Genomic DNA, 13,562 nt, shown 5'->3' with positions numbered 1-13,562 from the left:
CGGCCGGGAAGGGTAACTCCCTTCCCACCTTCCAAAAGTTCAGAACTGTTTCCGGTTTCCCATCCTTGGGGATTGTGTTGAGAGGGGGTGGCGGGTATCTCAGCCATATGAAGGACGAGAGTTATAGCAAAGATATGAAAGGGGGAGCGATAATAAATATGTGATATGGCAATAGTGACACCAAAATAAGCCTCCTATTTATAAAACTGACATGGAAGAAATACTAAAGGTTAACTTCTGAAATTTTAGCCGATGTTAAAAAGATTCTTGTTGTCGGCAGGTCTCGAACCTGCGCGGGGAGACCCCAATGGATTTTTAGTCCATCACCTTAACCACTCCGCCACAACAACAGACTGTGAGGTGTGTGCACATAATCTGTATGCAAGTTTTCAAGGTGTCCCACAGCAAATTCCTGATATTCTGCAATGCACTTTTTAAAAATAATGTTTTTTTCAGCAGGCACATTCTCTCCTCAAAACAAAAATTGCATGCGTATATCTCTAGTTTGGAATACCATAGGCTTGCATGCATACTCTCATGGGTCACTCAAGTTTATTGGACCCTATTGCACTCTGTTTTCGTGCTGCTTTTAGTATATGGCCCATATTACAGAAGTCTACCATCTTTGAGTATTTGAGGCTCCTTTGTAAGTGCTTTATATTTTTTCCTTGAAGAGCTATACAATAAAGGGGTCCGGGAAAGATTGCATTTATGGAAGATAAAAGAAGGCCCACTTGTCTCACCAAATGCTGTAGAGAAACCTGATGTTTTACTCCTGTTATCCTTAGTTCGTTTTTGTTAGACCTTGCATTCTTAAGGTGGTCCCAACCCCACCTTATTGCTTTTCACCTCCGCATTTTGCTGTATCTTTTTGTTGGCCTTAGGACTCTGATCACTTTATCGCTACTAATCAGTGCTGAAGTGCACGTGCTTCTTCCCTAATCATGTGTGTAATTGGAGTATACCTGACTGACAGATTTAATTTACTTGAAAGCCCCTTGTAAAGTGGTATACCATATACCCAGGGACTGATTGTGCCGCCCAAAGAAATAAGCATTTCAAACCTGTCTCAAGGCTGCTACTGCAGTGCCTGTGCTGCAGTGTACTGCCACTTCGACTTGGCATTTAAAACTACTTGCCAAGCCTTAAACTCCAATTTTATTACATATCAGTAACCCCTAAGGTAGGCCCTAGGTAATCCTAGGGGCATCATGCTATGTAAGTAAAAGGTAAGACATGTACTGTGGTAGTTTGTATGTCCTAGTAGTATCAAACAGTCTATTACATTTTTCACTACTGTGAGGTCTGCCCCTCTCATAGGTTAGCATTGGGTATTCCCTTATACTTTTTGGGGGGTAATTCCATATCAGAGAGGAGAAGCTTTATTTATTTATTGATAAATCCTATCTACTGGTGAGGTTGGATTTAATCTTACTATTGTATAAATGCCATTTTTAGAGAGTGAGCATCTCTCTGCACTTACTGCTCTATTTGCATCAAAACCTGTCTTCAATTGACGTCTGGATTGGGCTTCGAGACAGCTACATATGTGCATTCCCTGTAGACAGCCACAACACAGGTCACTCAACTGCAACTGCATTCATCTGCATTCTGATTGGCCTGGGGGAGAGCTCCGCTCCCCTTACCGCAAATATGTTCAAGAACGATAATTTATGTCAGTATGTACAGTATACCTACATCTTATAATCATGTGTGTTTAAATAATTTGTCGTTAGATCGTTTAAATATTGAAAAGGATCTGTTTTTAATAGACATTTTACAAAAACAACTGGTACATTTGGGAATTCTGTAAAGGAAAAACCCAACTGCTGTGACATTGCCAACCACAATGCCGTGACTCGGATTTGAACCGAGGTTGCTGCAGCCACAACGCAGAGTACTAACCACTATACGATCACGGCGAGCTACTTGGTCTCAATAACGTACAGTGACATGAAGAAATTATAATTCAGAACACTCAGGGCTACTCCTGTGATAGGCTGAATGTGTTCATTGCTTCCTCATTCCTTATACAAAGGCTTTATCTCCTCAGTGGTTGATAGGCTGAAACCGTTTCCTGGCCGCCTGCTTGTGAACTGGCAGAAGTCAAAGATCACACATACACTGGTGGGCCTGTGATGGGACACCAATGCAGAGAAACACACCTGGCGCAGATATTCTATTCTGTTTATTAGACCTGCATCTCCCCTGTACCTCCTCAAGCCATCTGTGTGTGAAGCAAGAAAGAGTTAAGGAACGGTCCATCTACACCTTTATTGGGAGGATGCTGCCGTGAGCTCCTCCCAGCTAATCACACAAACAGCAGTAAAGCAAGATAACTACACAGTTAGGGGGGACTGCATGGTTAGGTTTTTGAGGAATTATTGAAACTGACCTCAGTGACCCATAATCAGAGCTGTGGCTAATGACTGCATGCCTAATTATGATGAAGCAAGCACCATGGCTCGTAGGGGCCCCACAACACACTTTTCTTAGCTCATTGAATTAAAGTATAAACTTCTGCCATGTGTGAGTTGTAAAGGCTTGTTAATTTTGTTGCTTTTCAAATTCACTTCTGACAACAAGACGAAGGAACATTGGCGCATCAGACGCTTTGGAAAGTAGCCACCAACCGCAGAGAAAGAGAGAAAGAGGGAAAAGACAGTATGAGGTGTGGAGAAAACAGCAGCAGGTACAAGGAGCTCAAATGAGATTAATGGCGCCTAAATAGAGCACGTAAAGGAACAGTTACAAATCTAAGAAAAGGGAAAGAAAAGACTAGGAAAAACACAGAAAGAGCTTGTAGATGAAATTCTCTTCCAGGAACAGCAGGTTAAGAGAAATGACACAGGGAGCAGTTAAGCTTGTAACACGGGGGAGAATAGAAAAGAAAATGCAGTTTTATGAAGTGTGTTTGCCTAATCCAGCTAGCACTTTTATTTTATTTTGCTATTTGCTTCTTTTATTGGTAAAGTAAGTTTCAAGTGCATGCACAGGTATGACCGAGAGAGCCAGGGTATAATAATTTGAAGCGTTTGCACCAGCGCTAATGAAGGACGAGAGTTATAGCAAAGATATGAAAGGGGAAGCGATAATAAATATGTGATATGGCAATAGTGACACCAAAATAAGCCACCTATTTATAAAACTGACATGGAAGAAATACTAAAGGTTAACTTCTGAAATTGTAGCCGATGTTAAAAAGATTCTCGTTGTCGGCAGGATTCGAACCTGCGCAGGGAGACCCCAATGGATTTCTAGTCCATCGCCTTAACCACTCGGCAACAACAACTGACTGTAAGGTGTGTGCACATAATCTGTATGCAAGTTTTGAAGGTGTCCCACAGCAAATTCCTGATATTCTGCAATGCACTTTTTAAAAATAATGTTTTTTTCAGCAGGCACATTCTCTCCTAAAAGCAAAAATTGCATGCGTATATCTCTAGTTTGGAATACCATAGGCTTGCATGCATACTCTCATGGGTCACTCAAGTTTTTTGGACCCTATTGCACTCTGTTTTCGTGCTGCTTTTAGTATATGGCCCATATTACAGAAGTCTACCATCTTTGAGCATTTGAGGCTCCTTTGTAAGTGCTTTATATTTTTTCCTTGAAGAGCTATATAATAAAGGGGTCCGGGAAAGATTGCATTTATGGAAGATAAAAGAAGGCCCACTTGTCTCACCAAATGCTGTAGAGAAACCTGATGTTTTACTCATGTTATCCTTAGTTCGTTTTTGTTAGACCTTGCATTCTTAAGGTGGTCCCAACCCCACCTTATTGCTTTTCACATCCGCATTTTGCTGTATCTTTTTGTTGGCCTTAGGACTCTGATCACTTTATCGCTACTAATCAGTGCTGAAGTGCACGTGCTTCTTCCCTAATCATGTGTATAATTGGAGTATACCTGACTGACAGATTTAATTTACTTGAAAGCCCCTTGTAAAGTGGTATACCATATACCCAGGGACTGATTGTGCCACCCAAAGAAATAGCATTTCAAACCTGTCTCAAGACTGCTACTGCAGTGCCTGTGCTGCAGTGTACTGCCACTTCGACTTGGCATTTAAAACTACTTGCCAAGCCTTAAACTCCAATTTTATTACATATCAGTAACCCCTAAGGTAGGCCCTAGGTAGTCCTAGGGGCATCATGCTATGTAAGTAAAAGGTAAGACATGTACTGTGGTAGTTTGTATGTCCTAGTAGTATCAAACAGTCTATTACATTTTTCACTACTGTGAGGTCTGCCCCTCTCATAGGTTAGCATTGGGTATTCCCTTATACTTTTTGGGGGGTAATTCCATATCAGAGAGGAGAAGCTTTATTTATTTATTGATAAATCCTATCTACTGGTGAGGTTGGATTTAATCTTACTATCGTATAAATGCCAATTTTAGAGAGTGAGCATTTCTCTGCACTTACTGCTCTATTTGCATTGAAACCTGTTTTCAATTGACGTCTGGATTGGGCTGCGAGACAGTTACATATGTGCATTCCCTGTAGACAGCCATAACACAGGTCACTCAACTGCAACTGCATTCATCTGCATTCTGATTGGCATGGGGGAGAGCTCCGCTCCCCTTAACGCAAATATGTTCAAGAACGATAATTTATGTCAGTAAGTACAGTATACCTACATCTTATAATCATGTGTGGTTGAATAATTTGTCGTTAGATTGTTTAAATATTGAAAAGGATCTGTTTTTAATAGACATTTTACAAAAACAACTGGTACATTTGGGAATTCTGTAAAGGAAAAACCCAACTGCCGTGACATTGCCAACCACAATGCGGTGACTCGGATTCGAACCGAGGTTGCTGCGGCCACAACGCAGAGTACTAACCACTATACGATCACAGCGAGCTGCTTGGGCTCAATAACGTACAGTGACATGAAGAAATTATAATTCGGAACACTCAGGGCTACTCCTGTGATAGGCTGAATGTGTTCATTGCTTCCTCATTCCTTATACAAAGGCTTTATCTCCTCAGTGGTTGATAGGCTGAAACCGTTTCCTGGCCGCCTGCTTGTGAACTGACAGGAGTCAAAGATCACACACACACTGGTGGGCCTGTGATGGGACACCAATGCAGAGAAACACACCTGGCGCAGATATTCTATTCTGTTTATTAGACCTGCATCTCCCCTGTACCTCCTCAAGCCATCTGTATGTGAAGCAAGAAAGAGTTAAGGAACGGTCCATCTACACTTTTATTGGGAGGATGCTGCCGTGAGCTCCTCCCAGCTAATCACACAAACAGCAGTAAAGCAAGATAACTACACAGTTAGGGGGGACTGCATGATTAGGTTTTTGAGGAATTATTGAAACTGACCTCAGTGACCCATAATCAGAGCTGTGGCTAATGACTGCATGCCTAATTATGATGAAGCAAGCACCATGGCTCGTAGGGGCCCCACAACACACTTTTCTTAGCTCATTGAATTAAAGTATAAACTTCTGCCATGTGTGAGTGGTAAAGGCTTGTTAATTTTGTTGCTTTTCAAATTCATGTCTGACAACAAGACGAAGGAACATTGGGGCATCAGACGCTTTGGAAAGTAGCCACCAACCGCAGAGAAAGAGAGAAAGAGGGAAAAGACAGTATGAGGTGTGGAGAAAACAGCAGCAGGTACAAGGAGCTCAAATGAGATTAATGGCGCCTAAATAGAGCATGTAAAGGAACAGTTACAAATCTAAGAAAAGGGAAAGAAAAGACTAGGAAAAAACACAGAAAGAGCTTGTAGATGAAATTCTCTTCCAGGAACAGCAGGTTAAGAGAAATTACACAGGGAGCAGTTAAGCTTGTAACACTGGGGAGAATAGAAAAGAAAATGCAGTTTTATGAAGTGTGTTTGTCTAATCCAGCTAGCACTTTTATTTTATTTCTCTATTTGCTTCTTTTATTGGTAAAGTAAGTTTCAAGTGCATGCACAGGTATGACCGAGAGAGCCAGGGTATAATAATTTGAAGCGTTTTCACCAGCGCTAATGAAGGACGAGAGTTATAGCAAAGATATGAAAGGGGGAGCGATAATAAATATGTGATATGGTAATAGTGACACCAAAATAAGCCACCTATTTATAAAACTGACATGGAAGAAATACTAAAGGTTAACTTCTGAAATTGTAGCCGATGTTAAAAAGATTCTCGTTGTCGGCAGGATTCGAACCTCTGCGGGGAGACCCTAATGGATTTCTAGTCCATCGCCTTACCACTCGGCCACAACAACTGACTTCAAGGCGTGTGCACATAAACTGTATGCAAGTTTTCAAGGTGTCCCACAGCAAATTCCTTATATTCTGCAATGCACTTTTTAAAAATAATGTTTTTTTCAGCAGGCACATTCTCTACTAAAAACAAAAATTGCATGCGTATATCTCTAGTTTGGAATACCATAGGCTTGCATGCATACTCTCATGGGTCACTCAAGTTTTTTGGACCCTATTGCACTCTGTTTTCATGCTGCTTTTAGTATATGACCCATATTACAGAAGTCTACCATCTTTGAGCATTTGAGGCTCCTTTGTAAGTGCTTTATATTTTTTCCTTGAAGAGCTATATAATAAAGGGGTCCGGGAAAGATTGCATTTATGGAAGATTAAAGTAGGCCCACTTGTCTCACCAAATGCTGTAGAGAAACCTGATGTTTTACTCATGGTATCCTTAGTTCGTTTTTGTTAGACCTTGCATTCTTAAGGTGGTCCCAACCCCACCTTATTGCTTTTCACCTCCGCATTTTGCTGTATCTTTTTGTTGGCCTTAGGACTCTGATCACTTTATCGCTACTAATCAGTGCTGAAGTGCACGTGCTTCTTCCCTAATCATGTGTATAATTGGAGTATACCTGACTGACAGATTTAATTTACTTGAAAGCCCCTTGGAAAGTGGTATACCATGTACCCAGGGACTGATTGTGCCGCCCAAAGAAATAGCATTTCAAACCTGTCTCAAGCCTGCTACTGCAGTGCCTGTGCTGCAGTGTACTGCCACTTCGACTTGGCATTTAAAACTACTTGCCAAGCCTTAAACTCCAATTTTATTACATATCAGTAACCCCTAAGGTAGGCCCTAGGTAGTCCTAGGGGCATCATGCTATGTAAGTAAAAGGTAAGACATGTACTGTGGTAGTTTGTATGTCCTAGTAGTATCAAACAGTCTATTACATTTTTCACTACTGTGAGGTCTGACCCTCTCATAGGTTAAACAACAAGGGGTGGTGATGGACAGAGTTTCTGAATTAAGCAGAATACTCTCACCCAGTCAAGAGATCAGGGCTAGATCCAACACCGTTTTTTAGCTCACTGCACCATCCCAGCTTAGAACCTGGCTGTATGCAAATTAGTCTGTTCCTGTCCCAGTGCATGATGGGAACAGGGCAAACTAAACTACAAAGCCAATTCTTTCACTGGGAAGGAAACAAGCTTCCGGGGACTGGTTTCTGGCATTACAGCCGTCTTCGGCCCGGCTTGCTTGAATCCTGATGGTGCAATGAGCAAGGGACTCACATCTGAGTATACCCTTCCACGCTTATGGTGGACAAAATAATTGAACAACAAGGGGTGGTGATGGACAGAGTTTCTGAATTAAGCAGAATACTCTCACCCAGTCAAGAGATCAGGGCTAGATCCAACACCGTTTTTTAGCTCACTGCACCATCCCAGCTTAGAACCTGGCTGTATGCAAATTAGTCTGTTCCTGTCCCAGTGCATGATGGGAACAGGGCAAACTAAACTACAAAGCCAATTCTTTCACTGGGAAGGAAACAAGCTTCCGGGGACCGGTCTCAGGCATTACAGCCGTCTTCGGCCCGGCTTGCTTGAATCCTGATGGTGCAATGAGCAAGGGACTCACATCTGAGTATACCCTTCCACGCTTATGGTGGACAAAATAATTAAACAACAAGGGGTGGTGATGGACAGAGTTTCTGAATTAAGCAGAATACTCTCACCCAGTCAAGAGATCAGGGCTAGATCCAACACCGTTTTTTAGCTCACTGCACCATCCCAGCTTAGAACCTGGCTGTATGCAAATTAGTCTGTTCCTGTCCCAGTGCATGATGGGATCAGGGCAAACTAAACTACAAAGCCAATTCTTTCACTGGGAAGGAAACAAGCTTCCGGGGGCCGGTTTCTGGCATTACAGCCGTCTTCGGCCCGGCTTGCTTGAATCCTGATGGTGCAATGAGCAAGGGACTCACATCTGAGTATACCCTTCCACGCTTATGGTGGACAAAATAATTAAACAACAAGGGGTGGTGATGGACAGAGTTTCTGAATTAAGCAGAATACTCTCACCCAGTCAAGAGATCAGGGCTAGATCCAACACCGTTTTTTAGCTCACTGCACCATCCCAGCTTAGAACCTGGCTGTATGCAAATTAGTCTGTTCCTGTCCCAGTGCATGATGGGAACAGGGCAAACTAAACTACAAAGCCAATTCTTTCACTGGGAAGGAAACAAGCTTCCGGGGACTGGTTTCTGGCATTACAGCCGTCTTCGGCCCGGCTTGCTTGAATCCTGATGGTGCAATGAGCAAGGGACTCATATCTGAGTATACCCTTCCACGCTTATGGTGGACAAAATAATTAAACAACAAGGGGTGGTGATGGACAGAGTTTCTGAATTAAGCAGAATACTCTCACCCAGTCAAGAGATCAGGGCTAGATCCAACACCGTTTTTTAGCTCACTGCACCATCCCAGCTTAGAACCTGGCTGTATGCAAATTAGTCTGTTCCTGTCCCAGTGCATGATGGGAACAGGGCAAACTAAACTACAAAGCCAATTCTTTCACTGGGAAGGAAACAAGCTTCCGGGGGCCGGTTTCTGGCATTACAGCCGTCTTCGGCCCGGCTTGCTTGAATCCTGATGGTGCAATGAGCAAGGGACTCACATCTGAGTATACCCTTCCACGCTTATGGTGGACAAAATAATTAAACAACAAGGGGTGGTGATGGACAGAATTTCTGAATTAAGCAGAATACTCTCACCCAGTCAAGAGATCAGGGCTAGATCCAACACCGTTTTTTAGCTCACTGCACCATCCCAGCTTGGAACCTGGCTGTATGCAAATTAGTTTGTTCCTGTCCCAGTGCATGATGGGAACAGGGCAAACTAAACTACAAAGCCAATTCTTTCACTGGGAAGGAAACCAGCTTCCGGGGACCGGTTTCTGGCATTACAGCCGTCTTCGGCCCGGCTTGCTTGAATCCTGATGGTGCAATGAGCAAGGGACTCACATCTGAGTATACCCTTCCACGCAATGCCAGAAACTGGTCCCCGGTAGCTTGTCTCCTTTCCAGCCAGGTTCTGAGCTGGGATGGTGCAGTGAGATAAATAACGGTGATGGATCAAGCCCTGATCTTTGGACTGGGTAAGAGTGGTCTGCTTAATTCAGACACTCTGTTCATCACCACCCCCTTTCTGAATCGTTTTTGGCCACTATAGGTGTGGCGGGGTATACTCAGACATGAGTCCCTTTCTCACTGCACCATCAGGATTCAAGCAAGCCGGGCCGAAGACGGCTGAAATGCCAGAAACCGGTCCCCGGTAGCTTGTCTCCTTTCTGGTGAAGAATTGGCTTGGTAGTTTAGTCTGCCCTGTTCCCATGATGCACTGGGCCAGGGACAGACTGATTTGCATATAGCCAGGTTCTGAGCTGGGATGGTGCAGTGAGATAAATAACGGTGATGGATCAAGCCCTGATCTTTGGACTGGGTAAGAGTGGTCTGCTTAATTCAGACACTCTGTTCATCACCACCCCCTTTCTGAATCGTTTTTGGCCACTATAGGTGTGGCGGGGTATACTCAGACATGAGTCCCTTTCTCACTGCACCATCAGGATTCAAGCAAGCCGGGCCGAAGACGGCTGAAATGCCAGAAACCGGTCCCCGGTAGCTTGTCTCCTTTCTGGTGAAGAATTGGCTTGGTAGTTTAGTCTGCCCTGTTCCCATGATGCACTGGGCCAGGGGCAGACTGATTTGCATATAGCCAGGTTCTGAGCTGGGATGGTGCAGTGAGATAAATAACGGTGATGGATCAAGCCCTGATCTTTGGACTGGGTAAGAGTGGTCTGCTTAATTCAGACACTCTGTTCATCACTACCCCCTTTCTGAATCGTTTTTGGCCACTATAGGTGTGGCGGGGTATACTCAGACATGAGTCCCTTTCTCACTGCACCATCAGGATTCAAGCAAGCCGGGCCGAAGACGGCTGAAATGCCAGAAACCGGTCCCCGGTAGCTTGTCTCCTTTCTGGTGAAGAATTGGCTTGGTAGTTTAGTCTGCCCTGTTCCCATGATGCACTGGGCCAGGGACAGACTGATTTGCATATAGCCAGGTTCTGAGCTGGGATGGTGCAGTGAGATAAATAACGGTGATGGATCAAGCCCTGATCTTTGGACTGGGTAAGAGTGGTCTGCTTAATTCAGACACTCTGTTCATCACCACCCCCTTTCTGAATCGTTTTTGGCCACTATAGGTGTGGCGGGGTATACTCAGACATGAGTCCCTTTCTCACTGCACCATCAGGATTCAAGCAAGCCAGGCCGAAGACGGCTGAAATGCCAGAAACCGGTCCCCGGTAGCTTGTCTCCTTTCTGGTGAAGAATTGGCTTGGTAGTTTAGTCTGCCCTGTTCCCATGATGCACTGGGCCAGGGACAGACTGATTTGCATATAGCCAGGTTCTGAGCTGGGATGGTGCAGTGAGATAAATAACGGTGATGGATCAAGCCCTGATCTTTGGACTGGGTAAGAGTGGTCTGCTTAATTCAGACACTCTGTTCATCACCACCCCCTTTCTGAATCCCTCTCATAGGTTAGCATTGGGTATTCCCTTATACTTTTTGGGGGGTAATTCCATATCAGAGAGGAGAAGCTTTATTTATTTATTGATAAATCCTATCTACTGGTGAGGTTGGATTTAATCTTACTATTGTATAAATGCCATTTTTAGAGAGTGAGCATTTCTCTGCACTTACTGCTCTATTTGCATGAAAACCTGTCTTCAATTGACGTCTGGATTGGGCTGAGAGACAGCTACATATGTGCATTCCCTGTAGACAGCCACAACACAGGTCACTCAACTGCAACTGCATTCATCTGCATTCTGATTGGCCTGGGGAGTGCTCCGCTCCCCTTACCGCAAATATGTTCAAGAACGATAATTTATGTCTACCTACATCTTATAATCATGTGTGTTTAAATAATTTGTCGTTAGATCGTTTAAATATTGAAAAGGATCTGTTTTTAATAGACATTTTACAAAAACAACTGGTACATTTGGGAATTCTGTAAAGGAAAAACCCAACTGCCGTGACATTGCCAACCACAATGCCGTGACTCGGATTCGAACAGAGGTTGCTGCGGCCACAACGCAGAGTACTAACCACTATACGATCACGGCGAGCTACTTGGGCTCAATAACGTACAGTGACATGAAGAAATTATAATTCGGAACACTCAGGGCTACTCCTGTGATAGGCTGAATGTGTTCATTGCTTCCTCATTCCTTATACACAGGCTTTATCTCCTCAGTGGTTGATAGGCTGAAACCGTTTCCTGGCCGCCTGCTTGTGAACTGGCAGGAGTCAAAGATCACACATACACTGGTGGGCCTGTAATGGGACACCAATGCAGAGAAACACACCTGGCGCAGATATTCTATTCTGTTTATTAGACCTGTATCTCCCCTGTACCTCCTCAAGCCATCTGTATGTGAAGCAAGAAAGAGTTAAGGAACGGTCCATCTACACTTTTATTGGGAGGATGCTGCCTTGAGCTCCTCCCAGCTAATCACACAAACAGCAGTAAAGCAAGATAACTACACAGTTAGGGGGGACTGCATGGTTAGGTTTTTGAGGAATTATTGAAACTGACCTCAGTGACCCATAATCAGAGCTGTGGCTAATGACTGCATGCCTAATTATGATGAAGCAAGCACCATGGCTCGTAGGGGCCCCACAACACACTTTTCTTAGCTCATTGAATTAAAGTATAAACTTCTGCCATGTGTGAGTGGTAAAGGCGTGTTAATTTTGTTGCTTTTCAAATTCACGTCTGACAACAAGACGAAGGAACATTGGGGCATCAGACGCTTTGGAAAGTAGCCACCAACCGCAGAGAAAGAGAGAAAGAGGGAAAAGACAGTATGAGGTGTGGAGAAAACAGCAGCAGGTACAAGGAGCTCAAATGAGATTAATGGCGCCTAAATAGAGCACGTAAAGGAACAGTTACAAATCTAAGAAAAGACTAGGAAAAAACACAGAAAGAGCTTGTAGATGAAATTCTCTTCCAGGAACAGCAGGTTAAGAGAAATTACACAGGGAGCAGTTAAGCTTGTAACACGGGGGAGAATAGAAAAGAAAATGCAGTTTTATGAAGTGTGTTTGCCTAATCCAGCTAGCACTTTTATTTTATTTCTCTATTTGCTTCTTTTATTGGTAAAGTAAGTTTCAAGTGCATGCACAGGTATGACCGAGAGAGCCAGGGTATAATAATTTGAAGCGTTTGCACCAGCGCTAATGAAGGACGAGAGTTATAGCAAAGATATGAAAGGGGGAGCGATAATAAATATGTGATATGGCAATAGTGACACCAAAATAAGCCACCTATTTATAAAACTGACATGGAAGAAATACTAAAGGTTAACTTCTGAAATTGTAGCCGATGTTAAAAAGATTCTCGTTGTCGGCAGGATTCGAACCTGCGCGGGGAGACCCCAATGGATTTATAGTCCATCGCCTTAACCACTCGGCCACAACAACTGACTGTAAGGTGTGTGCACATAATCTGTATGCAAGTTTTCAAGGTGTCCCACAGCAAATTCCTGATATTCTGCAATGCACTTTTTAAAAATAAGGTTTTTTTCAGCAGGCACATTCTCTCCTAAAAACAAAAATTGCATGCGTATATCTCTAGTTTGGAATACCATAGGCTTGCATGCATACTCTCATGGGTCACTCAAGTTTTTTGGACCCTATTGCACTCTGTTTTCGTGCTGCTTTTAGTATATGTCCCATATTACAGAAGTCTACCATCTTTGAGTATTTGAGGCTCCTTTGTAAGTGCTTATATTTTTTCCTTGAAGAGCTATATAATAAAGGGGTCCGGGAAGGATTGCATTTATGGAAGATAAAAGAAGGCCCACTTGTCTCACCAAATGCTGTAGAGAAACCTGATGTTTTACTCATGTTATCCTTAGTTCGTTTTTGTTAGACCTTGCATTCTTAAGGTGGTCCCAACCCCACCTTATTGCTTTTCACCTCCGCATTTTGCTGTATCTTTTTGTTGGCCTTAGGACTCTGATCACTTTATCGCTACTAATCAGTGCTGAAGTGCACGTGCTTCTTCCCTAATCATGTGTATAATTGGAGTATACCTGACTGACAGATTTAATTTACTTGAAAGCCCCTTGTAAAGTGGTATACCATATACCCAGGGACTGATTGTGCCGCCCAAAGAAATAGCATTTCAAACCTGTCTCAAGCCTGCTACTGCAGTTCCAGTGCTGCAGTGTACTGCCACTTCGACTTGGCATTTAAAACTACTTGCCAAGCCTTAAA

The 13,562-nt window shown here is 43.4% G+C and overlaps 2 non-coding genes across 2 annotated transcripts; both read right to left on the bottom strand.

Annotated features, from left to right (window-relative positions):
• Positions 1-268: 268 nt before the first annotated feature.
• On the bottom strand, positions 269-350 carry TRNAF-AAA (transfer RNA phenylalanine (anticodon AAA)). Its single transcript has one exon. It is a non-coding gene; the product is annotated as a tRNA-Phe (tRNA).
• Positions 351-12,682: 12,332 nt separating this feature from the next.
• Positions 12,683-12,764, bottom strand: TRNAY-AUA (transfer RNA tyrosine (anticodon AUA)). Its single transcript has one exon. It is a non-coding gene; the product is annotated as a tRNA-Tyr (tRNA).
• Between the last annotated feature and the right edge of the window lie 798 nt (positions 12,765-13,562).

The sequence above is a fragment of the Lissotriton vulgaris genome, unplaced genomic scaffold (genome assembly GCF_964263255.1).
Source record: "Lissotriton vulgaris unplaced genomic scaffold, aLisVul1.2 SCAFFOLD_301, whole genome shotgun sequence".
In the NCBI taxonomy this organism is placed as follows: Eukaryota; Metazoa; Chordata; class Amphibia; order Caudata; family Salamandridae; genus Lissotriton; species Lissotriton vulgaris.
The sequence above is the reverse complement of the archived record's forward strand: the minus strand, read 5'-3'. Positions and strand labels throughout refer to the sequence as shown.